The sequence below is a fragment of the Caretta caretta genome, chromosome 1 (assembly GCF_965140235.1).
Source record: "Caretta caretta isolate rCarCar2 chromosome 1, rCarCar1.hap1, whole genome shotgun sequence".
Taxonomy (NCBI): domain Eukaryota; kingdom Metazoa; phylum Chordata; order Testudines; family Cheloniidae; genus Caretta; species Caretta caretta.
In genome coordinates, this window is record NC_134206.1 from 342,118,450 (window position 1) to 342,141,080 (window position 22,631).

Here is a 22,631-nt window from a genome sequence, read left to right on the forward strand (position 1 = left end):
TTATGCCTCTTTGTACCGACAGGGAACAGAGGACCAGACCATAGAGGAAGTCTGTGGTAGAACAAGGACGTGAACCCAAGTCTTTTAACGTTTAAGCTTGTAGCCCTAACCACCCTGCTGAGGCACAAACATCTCTCCATTTTATTTTGTGGTTTTGTTCTCAGCACTGTCACAGGGGGATAAGGGAGACATTATTGAGAAGGACTGTGCCATGATGAGTGATCCCAGAGGCATAACAGCTTTAGGAGGAATACTGACAGAAAATGGGTCGGAACAGCCCCAGCTGCATGCTACATGTGTGCAGCATATGCTTGTCCCCTCAAAATAGCCCACCTCTACAGGCTTGACCCATTGGGAAATCTAAGTCCATGCATGTGAGGAGTGCAATGACCAAGGCTGTTTCTGATCTCTCTGTGCTGATAGCCCTTATTCCTTCACCATTTTGTACACCAGTCTAGCAGCCATCTTGAACTTGTCCATAAAATCCCAATTTTAGTTCAGTTCTCAGCTGAGATGATATTTTTTCTCCCCTCTCACTTTCCTTACCCATAGGTATTAGATATTTAACTCTGCCATTGTATTATTTAACTATGTTGAGCATTCTGAGGTACAATTTTTATGAGAGACAAGATCAGAAGAAGAGGTCAGGTATTTTTTGATAAGCATGTTTCATTAGAAAATGCCTATTTGTTGAAACCAAAACTGTTTGAGGGATAGGGTCCATTATGGCAAATTTTGCATTTAGAAAAAAAAAATTGAAAAAGAGTTTTGAAATTATTGAAATAACTGTTTTGAGATTTTAAAAATGAAAAAAATTTCCAGTTTTCCAGTTCAATATGCCTTTTTTTTGTTTAGAGATTTAAGCTAATTATAGTAAAAGGTCAAAAATCAAGACAAAATATTTTGAAGCTATTGAAATTATATCCTTTGATCTGAACCATTTTTGTTTTGGTTTATTTTGGTGTTGGATTGTCAGTTTGTGAAAATTTTTGAGATTGGATTTTCATCTTGATTTGGGACAGGAAAAAAATTTGAAAACTGTCAATTTTTCCTAGGACAAGAAAACCATTTCCTGCCCAGCTCTTAAAATCAGGTATTGTATTATTAGAATACAGGATTTACATGAGATTTTTAAATAAAGAGTAATATTTAGTTTGGAACAAAATTGCGGGGCCTTGATTGAGTTCAAATTATGAAGGGTATTGTGAAAAATGATCTATCCCTTTTATAATCCTGCTGCATGGATGGACCCAAGAAATCAAAGGACAGTGTGTTTTGAACAAACCGTTTATGCAGCAGATGGTCAATGGATAATTCACTGCTACTGGAAAGCGTTGAGACAAATTCTGTGACTGGATCTAATCAGACACTGGATAATTTTACAGCCATTAACACTGCAAGCTAAGTTTATAAGAAGGGTAATCAAACATCCTACTTCAGGGCATAAACTAATTGCCCAGGAGGTCAGGAAATTACTCATTGCTCCCACGTTCAGAATTGCACAAATGGCTAGATGTGCTATGGGTAATTCTCCTCTTCCCCTGAAACATGAGATATAAGCCACTGCCTGGATATCAAGATAGACGGAACAGTGGTAGGATTCAGAATGGTGAATCATGGGTCAAATTCTACCCTGTCCCTGCGCAATTCCATTAATTTGTATATAGCATCTTTCATCCAAAATGCTTAACAGAGTTAAATATAAATAATAGCTGTGGCTGAGAGAAGTTAAGAGAGTAGGCAGGAGAGTGGAGGGAAAAAATAAAGTTTATAACTAGGGTGGAGGTTATATGTGTTTGGTGATATTGCGTAGAAGAGGGGGTGGAGTCAGGGCAGATCACCTCCTCTTTCAAAATGTTATTAATGCATTACAGGCCCTCCCTTAGTTTCTACTGTTGAAAGCCACTGGAGGGTCAAAGGGAAGGGGAAAGCACAAATGCCTTGATGCTATGGAGTTTCTGCATCATTTGTAATCAAAGGTCCTATCGCTGATTGCATTATCATAGTGTGTAGGAATGCCAAAAAATAAGTCATACTCATCATAATCATAATTCCCTCCAATGGGTAGGGTTTGGCCACCCACAATGCCCCTCTGACCCTGCAGATGTCCTGAGATCCATAAGAAATCCAGCATTTGTTGGGAGCACGCTCAAGGACATCAGACCTTCTATGCCCACGTACAGCAGCTCTCACCTGGCTCTGCTTCCTCCTTGGTCTTCAAAGGCTACAGAGTCCCATCCATGCAGTATCCACATGGAGGAGCTTTCGTAGGACTGGGGAATGATGCCACTTAAACTCTCTCTGCTAAATTTCTGTCCACTTGAGTGGCTATTTCTTTCCTGGAATCAGCCTTGGTGGCTAAAAATCAGAGGGGACAAACTGGCCCTAAATCTTCAGGCTCCACTGTTGTGCTGGCTACCTTATGAGAAATCTCACTGTGATAATGAAGCACTGAAGTCTATGATTTTAATCATGTGTCAGGAAGCTCAAAGTTAAGGTTTCCACAGCAACGGCGCAGTAAAGCTCTTTGTGTGCTGCAGTCAGTGAAAGTATAGTTCAATTAAAGATTGTCTCAATTACCTGACAGCCTTTCATCCTCTTGAATTCTATTCCCTTCTCTCCCTCCCTCCCATTCTTCTAATTATCTTTCAAACAAGGGGCTGGCCTAGACCAGTAATGGCAGCACCATGCACTACGCTGTCACCCAGAAAATCTGAGTTTAGGTCCCAGTGACAGGGGCTGGAGTGCTGTAGAGGGGCCATGCTCAGCATCAAGCAGCTCTCTAGAAACACCAGTCACTGTCAGAAGCAACTTGGATGGACTCTGGGTGGAAAAACCCCACCCAGCTTTCCCCTGCAAGCAGGCTTATTCAGTTGATGGGGCTTTTTAAGAAGCAGGAAATGGAGGAGATCCATAGGGATAGGAGGGATAGAAAGACAATGCATCACCCTGGGGACTCTGCAGAGAGAAGGGGAGGGAAGACAGCTGAATGGAAAGGAGCACAATCTAGCGGCTAGATCAGAGGACTGAGAGTCTGGACGGCTTCTATAAGAAGCTTGGATAAGTCAATGGACCTCTGTGCCTGATTCCCCAACAGAAAGCAAAAAAAAAAAAAAAAATAGGGATAATATTGATACCTAATTACTCCAGAAAGGTGTTGTGAGGCTTAACTAATTCCTATGGGCAAAGTGCTTTGAGATTCTCAGAAGTGTCAGGCATTCTCATCATCATCCTCATATGTATTGTACTGCCTTCGAGGTAAGAGTCTCTCTCTCTCTATATAGGGTCCTTACAAGTCTTGCCAACATTTTGCCTCCCAGGTAGCACTCATCTAAAGGACTCTGCTTCACTCTATCTTGGGTAAATGCTGATCAGCTGTGCCAGCACCGATAGGTCAATGCCTCGGCTAAGCCTCAATGCTGACAGAGCAGCATGATGTGCTGTCTGCTGGGCCATTGGGCAGCTCTTCAGTATCACATTATTTTTTTTAATGTAAGGTCAGAGCCTGCTGCTCTGCAGGCCATAACAGCAGCCCAGCGCAGCCCCTTGCATGGCTGCAGTAGAAGCAGATTTGATGGGGATTCAGGAGGAAGGAGCCAACAGAAATGAGAAGAGGCAGCCAAAGATCACTCTGGCCTGCCAGCTGTAAAAACAATCCCAGCGACATGGCTATTAAAATCCAGGTCTTGGGAGCAACCTCCTCCAGCGTCCACTGTTGCACTCACTTACCCCTCCCAACCCCCACATGTGGCCTGCATCATGCCAGCATGAAAGAGGCTAGGCAGCCAGCAGGAGGGAAAGGGAGCAAGGGTTGCACAGAGGGAGATGAAGCTCTGTTTGGCAAAGGCCAGTGATGATGGGGGGCCAGCCACTGCAGGCCGCTGAGAGAGCGTTTTAAGTACATTTCAGCATAGCATGTTTGCTCCTAAGAAATCTAATATCCTTTGGGTCAGTGCAGGCCAACTGTTAGATATAAAGAATTCATAGTGCTTGCAGTCCCCAGATGAACCATTTTCAATTCTTCATGTTTCTGAAAAACCATTGTGTCGATTTATCAGCGGTGGCTGTGCCGCATAACGAGGACCGTCTCCTGCCTTAATGCCAAAGTGTAAATATTGCATTGCAGCAAACAGCGGTAGATAATGCATAATAATGAGCTGAGTTTGTTATGTGGATGTGTTAGTTGGGCCCTCAAAACAATGCATCTGTTTTTTTGTTTTTCTTATTAAGTTTTTCCCCTGCAAAAAACAGCCTTAATGCCGACTGCAGAAATGAAATAATCATTTACGATTCCTGAAAAATAGATGATAGGATAAGAAAGACAAGGACAGGGATGAAAGACCATTTCTGATCTGACAAGCCATGGGTGTCGTCAGTGCAAATTCACTTAGACACCAGCAGAGCTCTAAGCAGAGCTGAATTTTCATGCTGCAGAGATGGACTTTTCATACTGTCTCATACCGCTTTTACTTAATAGGATAGGACTTCCAGGCTCAGCACATGATTAAACAACTCTTATGAAAAGAAATTTAGCTTGAGCCAATGGTAATCAAGTGGTAGCTCTGTGATTTTTTTTCTAGTTAATTTCCAGGTCTCATCAGAAATGCATTCCCTCCCTCCCACCTCGATAAGGCAAGGTACAGAGCACTTCAATGGCTGTCAATCATCTTGCATTGTCAGATACAAGCACTTTAGGAATTACCGAACCAGTGTTTAGCAAATGCTAAACAAATTCATATCAGTGCAGAGCATGAAGAATCTGATTAATGTATCTTCATCCAAGAGTTTTAATAACATGGGCCAAAATGAGGAGTAGCTTGTTCTCCTTTTAAGATATATTTTTAAAATATTTGTGATAGATGAACTAGCAACCCGAGACACTGAAGTCCTTTAGCCACTGGAAAGATACAGTATGGTCAGTAAGGGTATGTCTACACAGCAACTAGACACCCACGGCTGGCCCATGCCAGCCAACTCAGGCTTGTGGAACTCAGGCTAAGGGGCTGTTTCATTGCTGTGTAGACTTCTGGGCTTGGGCTGGAGGGTCCCGAGCTCAGGTTCCAGCCCCATCCTGAAGTCTACATAGCAGTGGTACAGCCCCGCAGCCCAAGCCCCGTGAGCCTGAGTTGGCCGGTACAGGCCAGCTGAAGGTTTTTCTCTGCTGTGTAGACGTACCATAACAGTTCAAGCTTCCAATCTGGCCCCCATTTCACCCCTTCCAGTGCACCTTCACATTAACCTGGAGGTACCACCAGACTGTCCGGGACTCGTTCAGTGCTTTGTTCCTCTGCTGAGACTGCTTCATCCCACCAGTTGTGAAGCCCTTCCATGAGATGCTGAGTACCCTGGAATCAGTGGTAGTTGAGGGAGCTCCGCACCTTGCAGGATTCAACCCTAAAGATGCCAGTGGCTCTGTAATGGGTCCACCTGTCCCTATTTCAGGTAGGCCAACACACTCAAATGGCAGTAACTGTCAGGCACTGTGAACCGGTGACCTACATGTGAAAGGCTCTGTAGTATGGATATTTTCACCTGCTGTCCTTGTGGGTTTCTCCTGTGATATTCAGTCCCTCCATCAAGAAATATTAAAATTTATGTAGTTTCTTCTGTTTCTTTTCCAACTAATTTTATAATGACCAATAAGGTTTTATGTAACTACATGCATGTTTAGTCCTTGCAGCAGTTACACCAACTACCTGTGCCTTTCAGTTTAAGGCCTTTAGCATCAGTCTCCCTGTTCACCACGCACGGATGGATGTTAGTTATAGCACATGTTGGGAGTACTTAACATTAGTAGTGGATATGGTCCACTGGTATAGAGCACAGACGAAGTTTTGATGCATGAGACTCACACTGCATTACAGAAAAAATAAGATTGTTTTAGAAAGACAATACTTAAGTTATTGTACACCCCAGATGACTACAGCAGAAACGCAATAATAAATAAAGGCGTGTTATGTTGCATCTTTTATGGGTGGGTGAAAACTGAAGCACAGGCAAGTTAGATGACTTCCCTAAAGTGATTCATCGGCAGACGTGGGGACAGAACCAAAGAATTTTGACTCTTGGTAAGGGGCTGGCCTAGAATACAGACTATGGGGGAATGTCAAAAAAAAGTGGAAGCAACTAAATATTGTTTTCCATAAACAAAGTGCACCAATGTATTTTCACTGTGAGTAACTTTTGTTTTAGATTGTGGATGCACAGCTAAACAAGAAAGAACATACATAAAGTCTCCCTTACAGTTGATTTATATTCTCTGAAGTGGCCACTAAACTTTGTACATACTATGAAGGCACAAGTCAACTTTGACCCATCATCGCTGGGTTAGTCTATTTGGTGTGTGGGAAAGAGTTCCCCAAGGCCCTATCTCTTGCTATCTATTAATATGTCATTCTACTCCAATGCTACATCTCAGGGACATCCTAAAGCCAGCGGAAGGCAAACCCATTTTGGGCCATTTTGAACTCACTCGATCAAGCATCGTAAGTTGGAAAGTCTTATCTAAAATCAGGTTTTATTTGGTTTGCCTCCTACTTAGAAGAAAAGGAGCAGAAAGAAATGGTGGTGGGGGTGGAAGAATTCAATAAAAAAGTTAAAAATGGAGTAGAATGAAAATCTAGAGAGACTTGACAGGGAAAAGGAGTAGAGAGGGTGAGAGAGAGAAAAAAGTATAATGAAACATGACTGCAATGGAACAGATATTAGGTCTGCTCGTCGCTCACGGGCCAAGTTCATGGGTTTAGTCACATGGCAGTGCATGGGAGGAGAGATCATCTTGTAGACAGGGCACTGTATTAGAACTAGAGCCAGGTGAAAGGTTTCCGACTGAACACTTTTCCACTGGAAGTGCTGATTCTGACTGAATTCAAACATTCCGTAGGAACTTGTCAGTTTTGTTGAAACTTGACAAAGGTTTGCTGCCAACCTGGACTCCCCAGCTGTCCTGGGCAGCTGCCTCCAGAGCTGCCTGACACCCCCAGGGAGCCATTTACCTGGGATGTTTGGCAGCCCTCAGACAAAGCAAAAAAATTCAGTGTCTGTTCCCCCAAAATTGAATTTTTCAGAATTTTTCCTCCTGTGAAAACCAATCCAATTTGTGTGTGTGAGAGAAATTACATTTTTCCAACAAGCTCCATCTAAAACCTAGGTTCAGTTTCCAGCTCGGCCACAGACTTCCTCATGACCATAGGAAAGTCATTTAATCTACCTCTGCCTTAGCTTCCGCTCTGTAAAACAAGGATAGAAATGTCCTATCTCACAGGGCTGTTGAGAAGATAAATTCTATTAACCAGTAAGAGGTGTTCAGATGTGGGAGGTATATATGCAGATGGATAGATCTTTCCCTCCAGCAGCAGCAGTCAGTCCATGATTGCTGTGCTCCCTTCCTGCGTGTGCATGATCTTCAGTCGATGAATTCATATCCAGCACAGAATCACTGGCCATATCCCCACCCTGATCATACCTTGAAGCTAGCACAGTTCATAACGCACACTTCTGACCCAGTTTCATGGTACATTAGCTCTGGGAAGCTAGTCTGAGAGGTTTTCTCTGCCTTGAACCCCAAGAAATTCAGTGGTCCCTAGTTAAAACTTGCCGAGGGGAAATATTCAAAGTTGGTTTCATTAGAAAGCTAGCCATGAGCAGCCTCTGAAGCCAGTTAGCATTGATCTCTGCAAGGAACACAGGAATCTCTACAGTGAGTCAATATCCCAAGAATCAAAACTATCCTATCATGACCTCCTCTTAACAAAATGGGACAGTGGAAAATCATCAGAAAAGTAAACATTCTCAACCCTGAACATTTTGGGAGAATCATCCAACCATTCAAGATTCCTGCAGCTTTCAGACATAACATTTTGGCACATGGAAAATAATCCCTTGAATCCATTAAAGGTAACAGAATATTTTATTGCTCCTGACCTCTGGATATGGTTTGCATAGAGTGCCAAACAGTCTCACTGGAGCCTAAAATGGGAATGTTTTATTTTACGCAGGGAAAGAGAGCCTCATCTTATTTTCTGTGTTTGAAATAACAAAAGATGTCTGATGTCACAAAGGCAGTGTTTCAAGTGACACTGGTGGGGGAAAAACAACAAGTGATTCCTTTTGTTTAACCTTCACAAACATTCCAAACAAGCCAAAATTGGGAAGTCAGAAAATCTCAATGAGCGGTTTTCTTTAGACTGTTCCTAAAGCCCAGATGCTGAATAACCCTCATCCTGTATTACATTAGGGCAAGAGTCTACCACAACTGTGCAAACTGAGTAGTAAATTTCATGAGTAGTGCCATGTATTTCGAGAGGTCTAACCTCAAAGGCCCGGTTTACACCACAAAGTTTTGTCAGCATAGGTATGTCAGTCAGAGATGTGAAAAAATTCATACTCATGATGGACTAAGCTATGCCAGCGAAACCCACTTTGCAGATGCAACTGTACATGCAAAAGAGTCATTTCACTGATATAGCTTATCATAGAATCAAATAATATCAGGCTTGGAAGGGACCTCAGGCGGTCATCTAGTCCAACCCCCTGCTCAAAGCAGGACCAATCTCCAACTAAATCATCCCAGCCAGGGCTTCATCAAGCCTGACCTTAAAAATCTCTAAGGAAGGAGATTCCACCACTTCCCTAGGTAATGCATTCCAGTGCTTGACCACCCTCCTAGTGAAAAGGTTTTCCTAATATCCAACCTAAACCTCCCCCACTGCAACTTGAGACCATTACTCCTTGTTCTGTCGTCTGCTATCTGTCCTCTTTGGAACCCCCTTTCAGGTAGTTGAAAGCACCTATCAAATCCCGCCTCATTCTTCTCTTCTGCAGACTAAAGAATCCCAGTTTCCACAGCCTCTCCTCATAAGTCATGTGTTCCAGTCCCCTAATCATTTTTGTTGCCCTCTACTGGATGCTTTCCAATTTTTCCACATCCTTCTTGTAGTGTGGGGCCCAAAACTGGACACGGTACTCCAGATGAGGCCTCACCAATGTCGAACAGAGGGCAACAATCACATCCCTCGATCTGCTGGCAATGCCCCTACTTATACAACCCAAAATGCCGTTAGCCTTCTTAACAACAAGGGCAAACTGTTGACTCAGATCCAGCTTCTCGTCCGCTGTAACCCCTAGGTCCTTTTCTGTAGAACTGCTGCCTCGCCATTGGTCCCTAGTCTGTAGCGGTGCATTGGATTCTTCCGTCCTAAGTGCAGGATTCTGCATTTGTCTTTGTTGAACCTCATCAGATTTATTTTGGCTCAATCCTCTAATTTGTCTAGGTCCCTCTGTATCCTATCCCTCCCCTCCAGCATATCTACTGCTCCTCCCAGTATAGTGTCATCTGCAGACTTGCTGAGGGTGCAGACCACGCCATCCTCCAGATCATTAATGAAGATATTGAATTGGCCCCAGGACCAACCCTTGGGGCACTCCGCTTCATACCGGCTGCCAACTAGACATGGAGCCATTGATCACTACCCGTTGAACCCGACAATCTAGCCAGCTTTCTATCCACCTTATATTCCATTCATCCAGCCCATACTTCTTTAACTTGCTGGCAAGAATACTGTGGGAGACCGTATCAAAAGCTTTGCTAAATTCAAGGAACAACACGTCCACTGCTTTCCCCTCATTCACAGAGCCAGTTATGCTATTCAGGGAGGTGGTTTTAACTATACCAGCAAAAGAACTCCTTATGCCAGTATAATTTGCATCTGCACTAGGGAACTCCACCAGCATAGCTATACTGGTATAGCTGTATTGGCAAATTCCTTTCTAATGTAGACTAGCCCAAAGTAAGGTAGCTCTCCCTGTGAATAAGGGTGTCAGACTATGGCACTTAATGTCAGTGTCTCAGACTGATTAACTTGTCTTCGCCAAGTCCAACACTCCAACATGTAAGTGGTGATACACAGCTAAAATTTTCAAAAGCAGGTGCCTGAAGTTAGGCATATCCATATTTAGGCACTCAAGACCCAGTCTAAGGCCCCATGAAGTCAATGGAAAGATACCCACAGATTTTGTTAGAGCCTTTCATGAAAAGTAGCCTGCTATTAAAAGGTGCTGAGCACCCATATACCCACTGAAGTTAATGGGAACTGTATGTTTGTGTGACTGTTCTTGGGGTGCCCAGGACTATGAGTCATCTCCAGTGAGAGGGAGTCTTTCTTGTAGTTGCTGGGTGTCAGTTCCCCAGCACCACCATCCTTTCAGCTGCTCAAGCTCTCTCCTCTGGGCTGTAGCAGCCCTGACTTTGCCTTGCGGGTTAGCAATAGGGGCACCCCAATCGCCAAGTCCCTTACAGTCCTTCCCCTGTGATATCCAGCCCCTGACCCTGGCTTCTCACAGAACTTCCAGATCCTCTGCACACAAAGGAGCAGTGTACCCCAGTTTGCCAGTTTTACCTTAAACCACCGCTCCTGTAAAAACACACAGCACTTGTATGCATCTGATGAAGTGAGATGTAGCTCACGAAAGCTTATGCTCAAATAAATTTGTTAGTCTCTAAGGTGCCACAAGTCCCCCTGTTCTTTTTACAGCACTTGTGATCACTTTCGATAAAACAAAAGTAGGCTTATTTAAGAAAGGATGAAGATTTAATTAGAAACAAAAGAAAGTGATGGAAACACTGGGTTACAACACAGAACAAAACATAAAACATGAACTTGGATCGGCATTTAATAGTTACCTTTGCTGTATAATAAAGTAAACTTTCCCCCCCAAAAGTTCAGTCTTCTGCAGAGCTGGCTGGTTTCAGATAAACCAGGATCCAAGTGTTCATGAATTCCCATCCCCCCACCTTCCCACTCCTCAAGCGGTTTCCTCCATGAGTGAGTGCAAGTGTCCTTCCCCTCACGCGGTTATACTGAAAACAGGCTTTTGTTGCTATTCATATAGGTTGAATCCCTGCCTTGAGAAGTTTCATATTTTATCTTTATGTGATTTTGGTTGTTTGTTGTTTCCTCTGATGGTTTCCCATTCAAAGTCTTAGTATTACACAAGGTTAAACAACTGAGCCTTGCATGGCGTCGTCACTGGCCAGACAGGGCAAGGAGACAACTCCCCCTTGCCCACATGGGCTGTTACTGGGACATCCTGGCCACCAGTCTACTTTTTTCTCCACAAAGCGTACGTCCAGTATCAATACACTGATCCTTAAATATTACCCATGCATACATCTCCCAATGATTATGAAGATGTTATGAGCTCTCTGTCGATACTCTACATATTATTCTTTATGGATAGGAATCCTGCAAGATATGTGTTTGCTGTCATGAGTTTATCTGGTCTGAGGTAAGAGATGTTTGCAAAGAACTGGGGACCCTTTGCCAAGGGGTCTCTGTCACAGTGGGTACCTCTGAAAAATCAGGCCAAGTTTATTTAGGTGACTATCAATGTAGACTTCTGAAGTAAGGCACCTAAGTTCAAAAATCATGGCTCATGGTTTTAGCTAAACATTGTTGGCCTCTAAGAAAAGATTAAGGGCAAGAGTTTAGAGCCCAGGACTGGAAGTCAAGAACTCTTCCGTTCTACTGTCAGCTCAGCTAGTGACTCACTGGGTGACCTTGGGAAATTATTTAACCTCTGTGTCTCAGTTCTGATATCTAATTTATACTTACCTATCTCAGTTTTGTTAATGATACTCACAACAATAATGCCCATTTTTATATAGTACTTTTCATGAGTAGATCGCAAAATGCTTCATGATTTTTCATATATTTATCCTCACAACACCCCTGGGAAGTATGGAAGCTTTACGGTATCTATTTTCCAGCTGGGAAACGGAGGCACAAAGAGGATAAGCGACTTGCCCAAGGTCACCCAGGAAGTCCATGGCAGAGGAGGGAATTGGATCTGGGTCTCCTGTGTTCTAAGCCAGTGCCCTAACCACAGGATTTCATAGAACTGATAAAATAAAAAAAAATCTTCATTGAAAATTAATTTTTCTTTTCATTTTCCCCTTCCCCCATTTTCATCAAAATTTCCCAGGAGCACTTGTTCAGATTTTCATTGAAAAACCAAAACTGAAAATAAATTAAAAAAATCAGTTTTTGAAAATTCTTTTCTGTTTAAAAAATATTTTTATCTCCAGTAACAATTTTTGATATTCAAAAATGATTTTTGGTTAAAATATTTCAAGTTTCGGTAAAAACATTTTCAATTTTGAAAACAGTTTTCTGAAAAACAATGAATTAACAAGAAAATGTCCACAAAAGTTTTCATTTGACAAAAATCCATTTTTGACAAAATTACTTTTTAATGAAGAAAAAAAAGGGATAGCTAATTAGGCTGTATATCACATCTATGATCCAGCCCAGAGCCTCTACTACAAGACCACCTTTTTCTCTACTAATTTTTTGCTGTCACATTCCACCTTTTTTTAATTTTAAGAATCACAGAAATGTAGGGCTGGAAGGAACTTCAGAAGGTCATCTAGTCCAGCCCCCCAAGCAGAGAAAGGATTAAGTACACTAGTGTTTGTCTAACCTGTTCTTAAAACCCTCCAATGATAAAGGCAACTTCCCTAGGTAACCTTATCTAGCCTTATTGTTTGAAAGTTTTTCACTAATATCTAACGTAAGTATCCCTTATTGCAAACTAAGCTGATTATTTCATATCCTACCCTTGGTGGACATGAAAAACAATCAATCCTTGTCTTCTTTACAACAACCTTTTACATAGTTGTAGATTGCTAACAGGTCTCCCCCTCAGTCTTCTCCTCTGCAGATTAAACATGCCTAATTCTTTCCATCTCTCCCTCATACGTCATGTTTTGTAAACCTTTTATTTTTGTTGCTCTCCTCTGGACTGTCTCCAGTTTGTCCACATTTCATAAAGTGTGGTGCCCGAAACGGAACACAGGACTCCAGTGCTGAATAAAGCAGAGTAATTACGTATAATACTCCTGTTAATACATCCCAGAAAGGCATTTGCCTTTTTTTTTTAGCAGCATCACATTGATTACTATTTGAACACTGTTTTTGCCTGTCATTATTTCTCAGAACAGGAGAAGGCAGGGACACATTACTATTCACATAGTCCATAAATAAACTGTTTATGGCCAGTTGTAAAACAGAGAACTGAGAATGCTGATTAGTTTAAATTCATGGGCGGCAATGTTATGTATTACTTAGCATCCTCCACAAACAATAAATGACTGGCTGGTTACCATTGACAGCAAGGCAGAAACAACATTAAGCTGCTGTTTTTAAAATATAGTTCCGTCGTGAAATAAATTTCATGTTCATAAATGATATAACCAGTAATACTGGGCTTGATTCCATATTTTTAGAAATACTGAGAGCGATTCCATAGAAAATTGTCTTCATTGCCAGTAGCCCATGGAAACATCATGTGCCTCCTAGCCTCCAAAAGCAAAGGCTTATAGCTTCTAGGAGAAAAGAAGGCATCCCCCCCACATCACCTTCTTAGCCATAGAAAGTCATAATATATCATGCTGCTTTGTGCACCCTCTAGGGCAGAACCTGTTACTCCAGCATCCCTAATTGTCATACGGGGCAATTGTGCAACTGCTAGTGGTGTCACCGAGCATGCATGGGTGTGTCCCTGAGGAATCACAAGATAGTGTGGGTTTGTCCTGAGCCGATGGTTACATTCCAAGTATCAACCAAGGGCAGAGCCCTCTGCTATATTAGAAATATGCCCATGTCATCATAGAACTCCAAGCGAAGCAGAGGCAACACCCAAAACAGTGGGTGTCATTAAAACACTCAGAACTGGAAGTACCTACAGTTACTATAAGATCTTCCTATTCTTAGCATAACGCCCATTTACACCAGATGGCTCGCTGTTCTCTTCTAGTGATGGGACCACACAGAGGTTTAAGCATCTGCAGTGGCCTAATAGTTGGGTGTTTTTGCTTAGGTGATAGCAGTTCAGGCTTTTAGCTCCAGAAGTCCAGGGTTCAATTCCCATTGTTGACGACCCATCCAAGGATGTCACGTTACATTTAGATAGGGGGCATTGTGGTAAGTCACTTGAGAGTCATAAAATGTGTTTAATGGTTCCCACTGAAAGTATTACTCACTCTTTGTATTACTGTTGTGCCTAGAGGCCATAGCTGAGATCAGGCCCCTTCTCCCCCATTCCTGATGCTGGACATGTACATTGTAAACTCTTTGGGACAGGCACTGTCTGTTACGGTCTAGACAATAAAAAGGAAATACTGCTCTCTGCATTCATATGTGTGCAACAGCTGTACAGAGGGATTGAGTGATTTGCCCAAGATTACAGAAAAAATCTGTTGCAAAGCAGGAAATTGAACATAGATTTCCTGAGTCCCACTCTGCTTCTTTAAAAATAAGACCAATGTAACAGTCCATGGGTGGCATCAGGAAAAGGCATGCCACTCAACAAAAGGACGAGCCCATACCATATCATGACTTGGGAGATCCCTTGGGCACAGGAGTAGATTCCTTAATGACTCTTGTCCACTTTGAATTCATGGCCAGTTGGTATAGTAGAAGGACAAGTGAAATTGACTTGCTGGGTGAAAAGCGACATTTTCATGGATGTCATCCAGATAAAAATACAATACAGCTATTCATTTAACATTGTTTGTATCTGCTTTGGATTTTGGGGATGATACTGTTTATGCAGTTTGAAAAACATCTTGAATTAATATTTAGCATTTACTAAGCCCCTTGGATTTCCTGATGTAATTTGCATTAGCTCATAGCAGCAGGGGCCTCCAGAGAGCCAGCACCAAAAAATTCAATAGTAAAACAAATGCTTTGATATGTTAGAAAACAGGGTCTACTTCACCTTTACTATGTGATCATTTGTAAAAAGAAGTAAAAACAAATAAACCAGACCTATTCTCTATTCCATTCCTAAGGAAAACATTGCAGCCATTAAGGGAACATTTAGGCAGAGGCACATTTGAATACCAGTGCTTATTGTACATTTGACAGTCTTGAATGATAAAATCATTAGCAACACAGGGACTATTTCCAGAGATATTTGAACCATTTCAGACAAACTAGGAATCCCAGAAGAAGATGGGTTTGTTGTGAAGACACTGAACTGGGATTTGAGCTCTGACAGATGCTCCCTTTGTAATTTTGGGCAAGTCATTTAGTCTCTTTGTGTCTCATTCTCATGTTTCCTTTTTATTCGCCCTTTGTCTGTCTTATCTAATTCAGTGGTGAGGTCTTTGAGGGAGAGATTGGCTTCTGCTATGTATCTGTACAGCTCCTGACACAATAGGACCGCCAATGTCTGTTGGGGGCCTCTGGAAGCTACTGCAATATAAACAATTAATAATCATCATCATCCTACCAACCATTGCCCTGAAACTCAGACTGAAACCACATGAAATTGGTCTTCAAGTACAGAAATATTTGGCCAACTTTATTTTTCAATGTTTTTTTCCTGTTTTTTTCCCCCTGTGTTTGCTGCCACTGAACTTCCAGTTCCAGCAAGGATCAGAAGCATGGCAAAGGCTGCTCTTTTGGTCAGAGAGGAAATCCCACTGGAAAGCTATTCTGACAAGCTGTCTGATTTCCGGAGGAAAAAATGTTTAGATACTTTGGATGAGCATCAGAATCTAGCTATGAACACATGAAGATGATTATTGAGAAGGTTTTGCGGGCCCATCGTGCCAGTACATACACTGAAAAGAACTGAAAGTCATTACCACTGGTGGCACAAGTGGCAGCCCTGCTGGCTGTCGTGTCTGAGAAGCCAAGGTTTCAATCAACATGGAGCCGAAGCTACCTCTCACGTCTATTAGTGGTTCCTCCAGGTCGCCACAGGTCACTGTGGAAGAGTTTCATGGCCATTGGCTATGCTGTATCCATTCCGAGGGTAGAGAACTTCAGGCCTATCAGTTCTTGGACTGAGTGCTACATTCACTAAAAATCAAAGAGTGCTTATGTACCACTAAAAGAGTTTGGATTTTGGGCAAAAGTTTCATTTTCTCCTAGCAAGTTTAATGGTTACCATGTGTGCCAAAGCTCTGTCCTTGTCTCTGTGGGTCCCACGTTTCCTGGTGGATTTCAGTAGCTTCAGAGGCTCACTGTGACCCTCCACGTAACCCTTCTCAGTAGCTTCAGAGGCTCACTGTGACCCTCCACATAACCCTTCTCTCTCTAGAGACAAGGGTCACAGTCTACTGAGCCATTTTCTTCATAAGCCAGCGAGGGAGGTGAGGAGAAGCTATCCTCCCTTGCATAGTCTCTGTTGTCTCCCAGTCTCAGCGATTAATCAGGGGCAAAGGGGGGAGCCCAGGCCTACCCTCTACTCCAGGCTCAAGCCCATTGACCCTCATAGTGTCAGCTATGGTAGCTGACCTTTTAGAAACATGACACATACAATTCCCTGGGCTACTTCCCCACAACAGCCCCCACTTCCTCATGCTCCACTTCACCCTTACCTCAGGGCCTCCTTCCTTGTACCTGATGTGGTGTGTACTGCTCAGTCTCTCCAACAGCACAACTTCCTCCCATAGCTCCTGACATCCACACCCACCTGACTAACTGGGAGGCTTTTAACTAGTTTCAGCCAGTCCCTGATTGGCTTCAGGTGTCCCAATCAATCTAGTTCTCCCTGCCTTCTGGAAAGTTCTTAATTGGCCCCAGGTGTCTTAATTGACCCCGAGAAGCTGCCATTTAACTTATCCTGGTACCAGGGATTTGTTTAGCCTGGAGCTAATATATCTATCTCCCACTACTTTTCTATAGCCATCTGGCCTTTTCCCATCACACATGGAAACCTGGGAAGCTCAATTCTAACATACACCTCATTCTGTCACTGGATGGTTCTGTATTTTCTCCCTATCTCAGTTTAGTGAAAAAGTAATTTCTTTCTAATGATCCTTGGTTATTATATTCAAGACAGAACAGTTCAACACGGCTTATATAAGTCAGGTGGATAAGACAAGACACTGTCAAACAGTGTGTTTGAAAAATACTGTGAAATCAAATACATTATTCAGCCAATGTTACTGAATCTGCTTCTGTCAGTATTTATACCACAATGGTAATTAAATGTCTTGAGGGTAACCAGCTCTTTCATTGTAGCTTTTTAAAAAAACTTATCTTTTCAGGTCTGAAGGCCAGGACCTTGCGCAATATTACATCGTGCCTTTCATCTGAGGGTCTCAAAATGATGCACAAAACTTAAGCATATCTTAAGCACAAAACTTCATGTCACCTCTATGAAGTATGGTTGGTCATAGGATGCCAGTCACTGTAGTATGACACAAGTTTAAATATTAGCATACAACTCACCAAAATGGACTATTTTTGCCACCCTAGGATTCAGCTGCTTAAATCTGTATCCCACTATTAGAGAGACCCCTAGGCTTCTGCAAAAAGATGGGATTTAAATTCAGCCTCTAAAACCACATATTCTGACCTGCATCGATGGACAGTACCACAGACTAGGCCACTGTGATGTCGTGACCCTTTAAATGTTTGAGCACTCTTCCCCTTCCCAGTAAAAAGCCTCAGGTTTGTGTTGATTTCAGTTTTGCAGTGTGAAGAATCAAGCTAGCCATGCTTAAATGAGCTTCTCTGTGTCTGTATCTCCTTCTCTGCTGGGTCCAGCTAGGAATTTGGCAATGAAGGATTTCGGTCGCATGCATGTCCAGTGCTACCATTGCCTGAACAATAAGAAGAAAAAGTAGCCATAAAAAGAGGGGAAAAGTTCTCCTGGAGATACAAAGTGACAGACTGCTGCTTTTTGCTGCTGGGACAGTGTGAACCAGCCAGCTAGAGAGGAGGAATGGCAATTAAAAAACAGAACAAAGGAATAGGCTGCTGCCCCGAGCTACTTCAAACAAAGTAGTGATGGGGAAGTAAGTAGCCATACCAGTTAACCATGTGCAAACAGGCAGACAGGCAAACAGCTTAGGAGCGCTGAGGGACAATAGCCAGTAGAGGGAGCACAAATACAGCCACCCTACCTCCTCCTCCCCTGCCCCCCCCCACTCCTCCGCCTACCTCCCAGCATTTCCCACCTGGCCGCCGCCAAACAGCTGTTTGGCAGCGTTAGCAACCTCTGGGAGGGGGGTAGGAGCTGGAAAGTGGCGTGCTCAGGGGAGGAGGTGGGGACTTGGGAAAGGAGATGGTATATTGGCAGGGAGGGGGCGGAGTGGGGCAGGGACTTTGGGGAAGGGGTTGGAATGGGGGTGGGAAGCGGTGGGGCAGGGTCAGGGCCTCATGGAAGGGGTGGACTGAGGTGAGGGTCGGAGGCAGAGCTGGGGGGTCAAGCACCCAGGGGAAAGAGGGGAAGTCGGCGCCTATGAGTGCAGATAGTGCAATAACAACAAGTAGTCTTCCTGTGGCAGAAAAGGCCTCCTGGCGGGTGTGAAGTCCAAGAGGAGAGCAGAGAAAATGGCAACTTTGGAGGGCCAGATTGGTGAATTAGACGGCAACTGCAAATCCAGGGTGATATACCTAAAATGTTTTGAGCAATCTGTAACCTGCAAAGCCATTCCAGATAGAAGAATTTCAACCTTACTGACAGTGATAGGTCCGAAGGCATATGCACTGCTGCATGACCTATTGTTGCCAACTGTGCCCGGAACTGCCACGTATACTGCAATTGCTGCAGCAGGGCAGGAATACTGTTCTCCTATCCCATCGATGATAGCAGAATGATACTGGTTTGCATTAGCAATATCAGGGAAGTGTGGAGTTGTTAGCACATTTCGTCCCTGCTCTCAGAAAGTTGTGAGTGCACTGTCACTTTGAACAAACATTAAGTGATGCCCTGTGTGACCAGTTAGTGTCTGTTTTATGCAATGACCAGGTCTAGAAGAAGTTATTGACTTCAGAGATTATATTCAAGAAGACTGATGAAGTAGCAATTGCCCTGGAGACTGCAGAGAAGGGATTTAGTGCAAACTGTGAAGTTTATCTCATGAATCAGTGAGACACAGGACCACAGGAATGTAAGGAATTTCCATAAGGCCATTGTGAGCAAACCATGCTCAGAAGGATTGCTAGGCACATCAGGTTATTTGCAGGATGAGCGAGAAGAAAGGACACATCGCCGTGATCTGTCGCATAGTTCAACAACCAGCAACACAGAGTAACTGTTCAGCTAAGAAGACTCCTATGAAGACTGAACCTATGAAAGGGTGGAAGTAGGAATTCATAATGTGGAAAAAGAAAAGAGCTCTAGTGACACTGACCAAGATTCATCAGTACATGTTATTGGAAGCTGCAGTCAGAGATGGCATCTGGGTCACACCTGTGATTGAAGGAGTTCCTACAAGAATGGGGCTTGATAATGGAGCTGCCGTTTCACTGATTTTTGCATCTGTCACCAGACATTGTCTCAAGCTCCTCTGGAAGAAACCTCCATGGTTCTGAAGACTTATGCCAGAGAAAAGTTGGTCCCAAAAGGGATACTCCAGGTGAAAGTTCAGTTAGATGGAAAATCAGTTGTTTTACCCTTGAATGTGATTGAAGGAAAGTATCCACAATTATTAGCTTATTAGCACCTTGAAAATCTCAAGGTGAATTGTACTGAGATGACACTGTTCACGACAACACCTCAAAATCTCCAAGAAATACTGGACAGACACTCTGAATTTTTTGAAAAAGAATTTGGACAGATGAGCAGCATATCAGTGAAGCTCACTGTTAAGTCTGACAGCCAGACAAAATACTGCAAGCCCAGAGTTGTGCCTTATACTCCAGTAGAAAGTTGATTTGGACCATTTACTGAACATTGGAGTCATGTCACCAGTTTCACAGAGGGAATGGGCTATACCCACCATACCAATGATCAAGAAGGATGGTTCAGTCTAAATTCATGGAGATTTCAAAGTGACACTGAATCCAGTTTTATGTTTAGACCACTATCCACTACCTTGTATTGAAGATCTGGTTGCTGCTCTTAGTGATGGACAGAGTTTCAGTAACTTGGATTTGCTCAGTTCATACCTACAAATGGAAATTGATCCAGCATCTCGCAAATATTTCATAATCAACACACAAAAGTGCTAATTTTATTACATCTGGTTGCATTTCGGTATCACATTGGCACCTGCCCTGTTTCAGAAAGCCATGGATGAGATCCAGAAGGGACTGAATGGAGTTCAAAATTATTGGGATGACCAAGGACTTGTTACAGGAAAGGATCAAGAGGATCATCTTCAAAATTTGGGTGCTGTGTTGCAATGTTTGGAAGACCATGGACTCAGAGTATGTCAAGACAAATGTGAGTTTTCAAACCTTCAGGTGAATACCTTGGACATTTAATTGATGTTATGGACTTAACAAAATCACCAGAGAGAGAGAAGAGTGGGTCTTCAAGCACCCCTGCCGGAGAACCTGTCACAGTTATGTTAATTCTAGTACAGTAAATTTCTGCCTAACCTGTCGAGAATATTGGCACCTTCACATGAACTGTTACAATAAAAGAAAAATGGAAAATGGACTAAAGCATGATTGTGCATGTAAGGAAGCAAAGAAACTGTTTACATCAGCTGAAGTTCTTATGCACTTTGATGCTTTACTACCATTGCAATGTGCTTTTTATGCTTCATCATATGGAGTGGATGCGGTTCTTTCCCACTTTTTCTAATGGCATGGAGAAACCAATTGCCTTTGCATCTTGTAAACTCACTACACCTTAGAACTATGTGTAAACAGAGTGAGAAGCTCTTAGCATTATCTTCAGAATTTGGAAGTTCCATACCTATCTGTATGGTAGACATTTTAACTTGCAGATGGATCGTCACCCATTAATTTAATTTTTTGGACCAAAACATGGAATTCTGTCATTAGCTGCTGCTCATATGCAACTGGGAATTGCTACTTTCAGCTCATTCCAGTGCTATTCAGCTCTGTAAAGGGACTCAGCAAATGCTGATGGGCTATCATGCCTGCCTTGCCCAAGCTCCCATCTACCCAAAGAAACTTTGTATAAAGTGTTCTATCTGAATTTGGTGGATAGGTTACACATCACTAGCAAAGACATCAATAAAGAAATCACTAAGGATGAGAGGTTTTTTGCAGGAGTGGGTGGTTGAGATTCTGTAGCCTGCGTTGTGCAGGAGGTCGGACTAGAGGATCATAATGGTCCCTTCTGACCTTAGTATCTATGAATCTGTGAATCTATGTGCTTTCTCTTGTGCAGGGAACAGTACTATGAGGTACAATGTTTGATCAACAATATCCCAGGTTTATACAATTTGTGTCACATCAATGGGAATTATCACAGTTGGATCTTATGGGGAATGCAAGTGATCCTTCCAAAATCACTTTGGTCTCAGGTTTTGGAATCTCTTCATGAAGGTTGGTTTGACATTATATGGATGAAAGCCATAGCCCAGAGTCATGTCTGGTGCCCAGGGAACAACAAAGATATTAAGAAGAAGACGAAGTGCTGTACTATGTGTCAGCAAATTCAGCTTGATCCTGGCCCAGCTCATCTACACCCTCGGTCATGGTCTCAGACTCCCTGGACATGATTCATGTGGACTTTGATAGACTTGTAGAAGGTTATATGTTTTTGGTCATAGTAGACGCCCATTTGAAATGGCCAGAAGTTTTTAGAATGACTTCTACTACAACTACCAAGACCACAGTTTAGCCAAAACTTTTACAGTCGGTAGATAAGAGTGACAATGGACCTCAATTCTGTTCTGAAGAATTTCAGAGGTTCCTACTCTTTAAATGGAATTCAGCACATATGCTCAGCTCCTTACCATCTTGCTACAAATGAACTAGTGGAGTGCTTTATACAAACACTTATGCAAGCCTTAAAAGCTAATAAGTCTATTTTGGGTCATCAGCCGAAATTGTACATTTTCTTGCTTGTCTACAGGAACATATCACATGCTATGACCCAGGAGTCATCTGCAACTCTTTGTTGAAGCAATTTTTGTGTAACTGTTGGAACCTGTAATGTCTTGATGTTGCCTCAGATGTGGCCAAGTCCCAAGCTATGCAAATTGACGGACGATGTGAGACTCATCATCATTATTTTCAAGTTGGAGACTTAGTATGGACTCGTAACTATTGCTATGGAGTGAAATGGGTATCTAGACAACTTGTAAAATGCATGAGACCTGTTCAGTTTGGGGTAAAACTATCCAATGCTGTTTTATGGAAATGACATATGGACCAGTTGCAGCCTCAACAAGTACTAGAGTCCAGGCATGTTCCAGTAGGACTTTCTGTTCCTCCAACCAAACGTCCTTCTGTTACAACTCTTAATTTTGATGACTTGTTGGGAGAAACTTTAGTACCAGGTCTGGTTGATTCCTTAACACTGACTTTTCCTGTTGTTCAGGACACTGCCACACCACATTACCCCAAGAGAGTGTGAAGACCAGTGCTTTATAAATTGCTTTGTTAGTGCGCTGTTATTCCAAGGCAAAATAATCTGTTGCAATGTAAGAGTCTGCATCTGCAACTCTTAGGTTACATAGTTTTTTGTTAACAATGTAAGGGGAGGAGTGTGATGTCCTCTCCCTTTAAATGTTTCAGCACTCTCCCCCGCCCCCACCCCCACCCCAGTGAAAAGACTAAGTTTTGTGTTGATTTCAGTTTTGTAGCATAAACAATAAAAATTTCCACAGCAGCTAGTTGTGTGTAAATGATCTCCTCTGTGTCTGCATTTCCTCCTCTTCTGGGCCCAGATATGACAGAGAG

The 22,631-nt window shown here is 42.7% G+C and overlaps 1 long non-coding RNA gene across 2 annotated transcripts in view; it reads right to left on the reverse strand.

The window, feature by feature from the left end:
• The window catches only part of LOC142070658 (uncharacterized), a 162,177-nt gene extending 159,729 nt beyond the window's left edge, over positions 1-2,448 (reverse strand). For both annotated transcript variants that reach the window (XR_012666603.1, XR_012666602.1), the window contains exon 1: positions 2,194-2,448. This is a non-coding gene — a long non-coding RNA (uncharacterized LOC142070658). The remainder of the gene's footprint in view (positions 1-2,193) is intronic.
• Between the last annotated feature and the right edge of the window lie 20,183 nt (positions 2,449-22,631).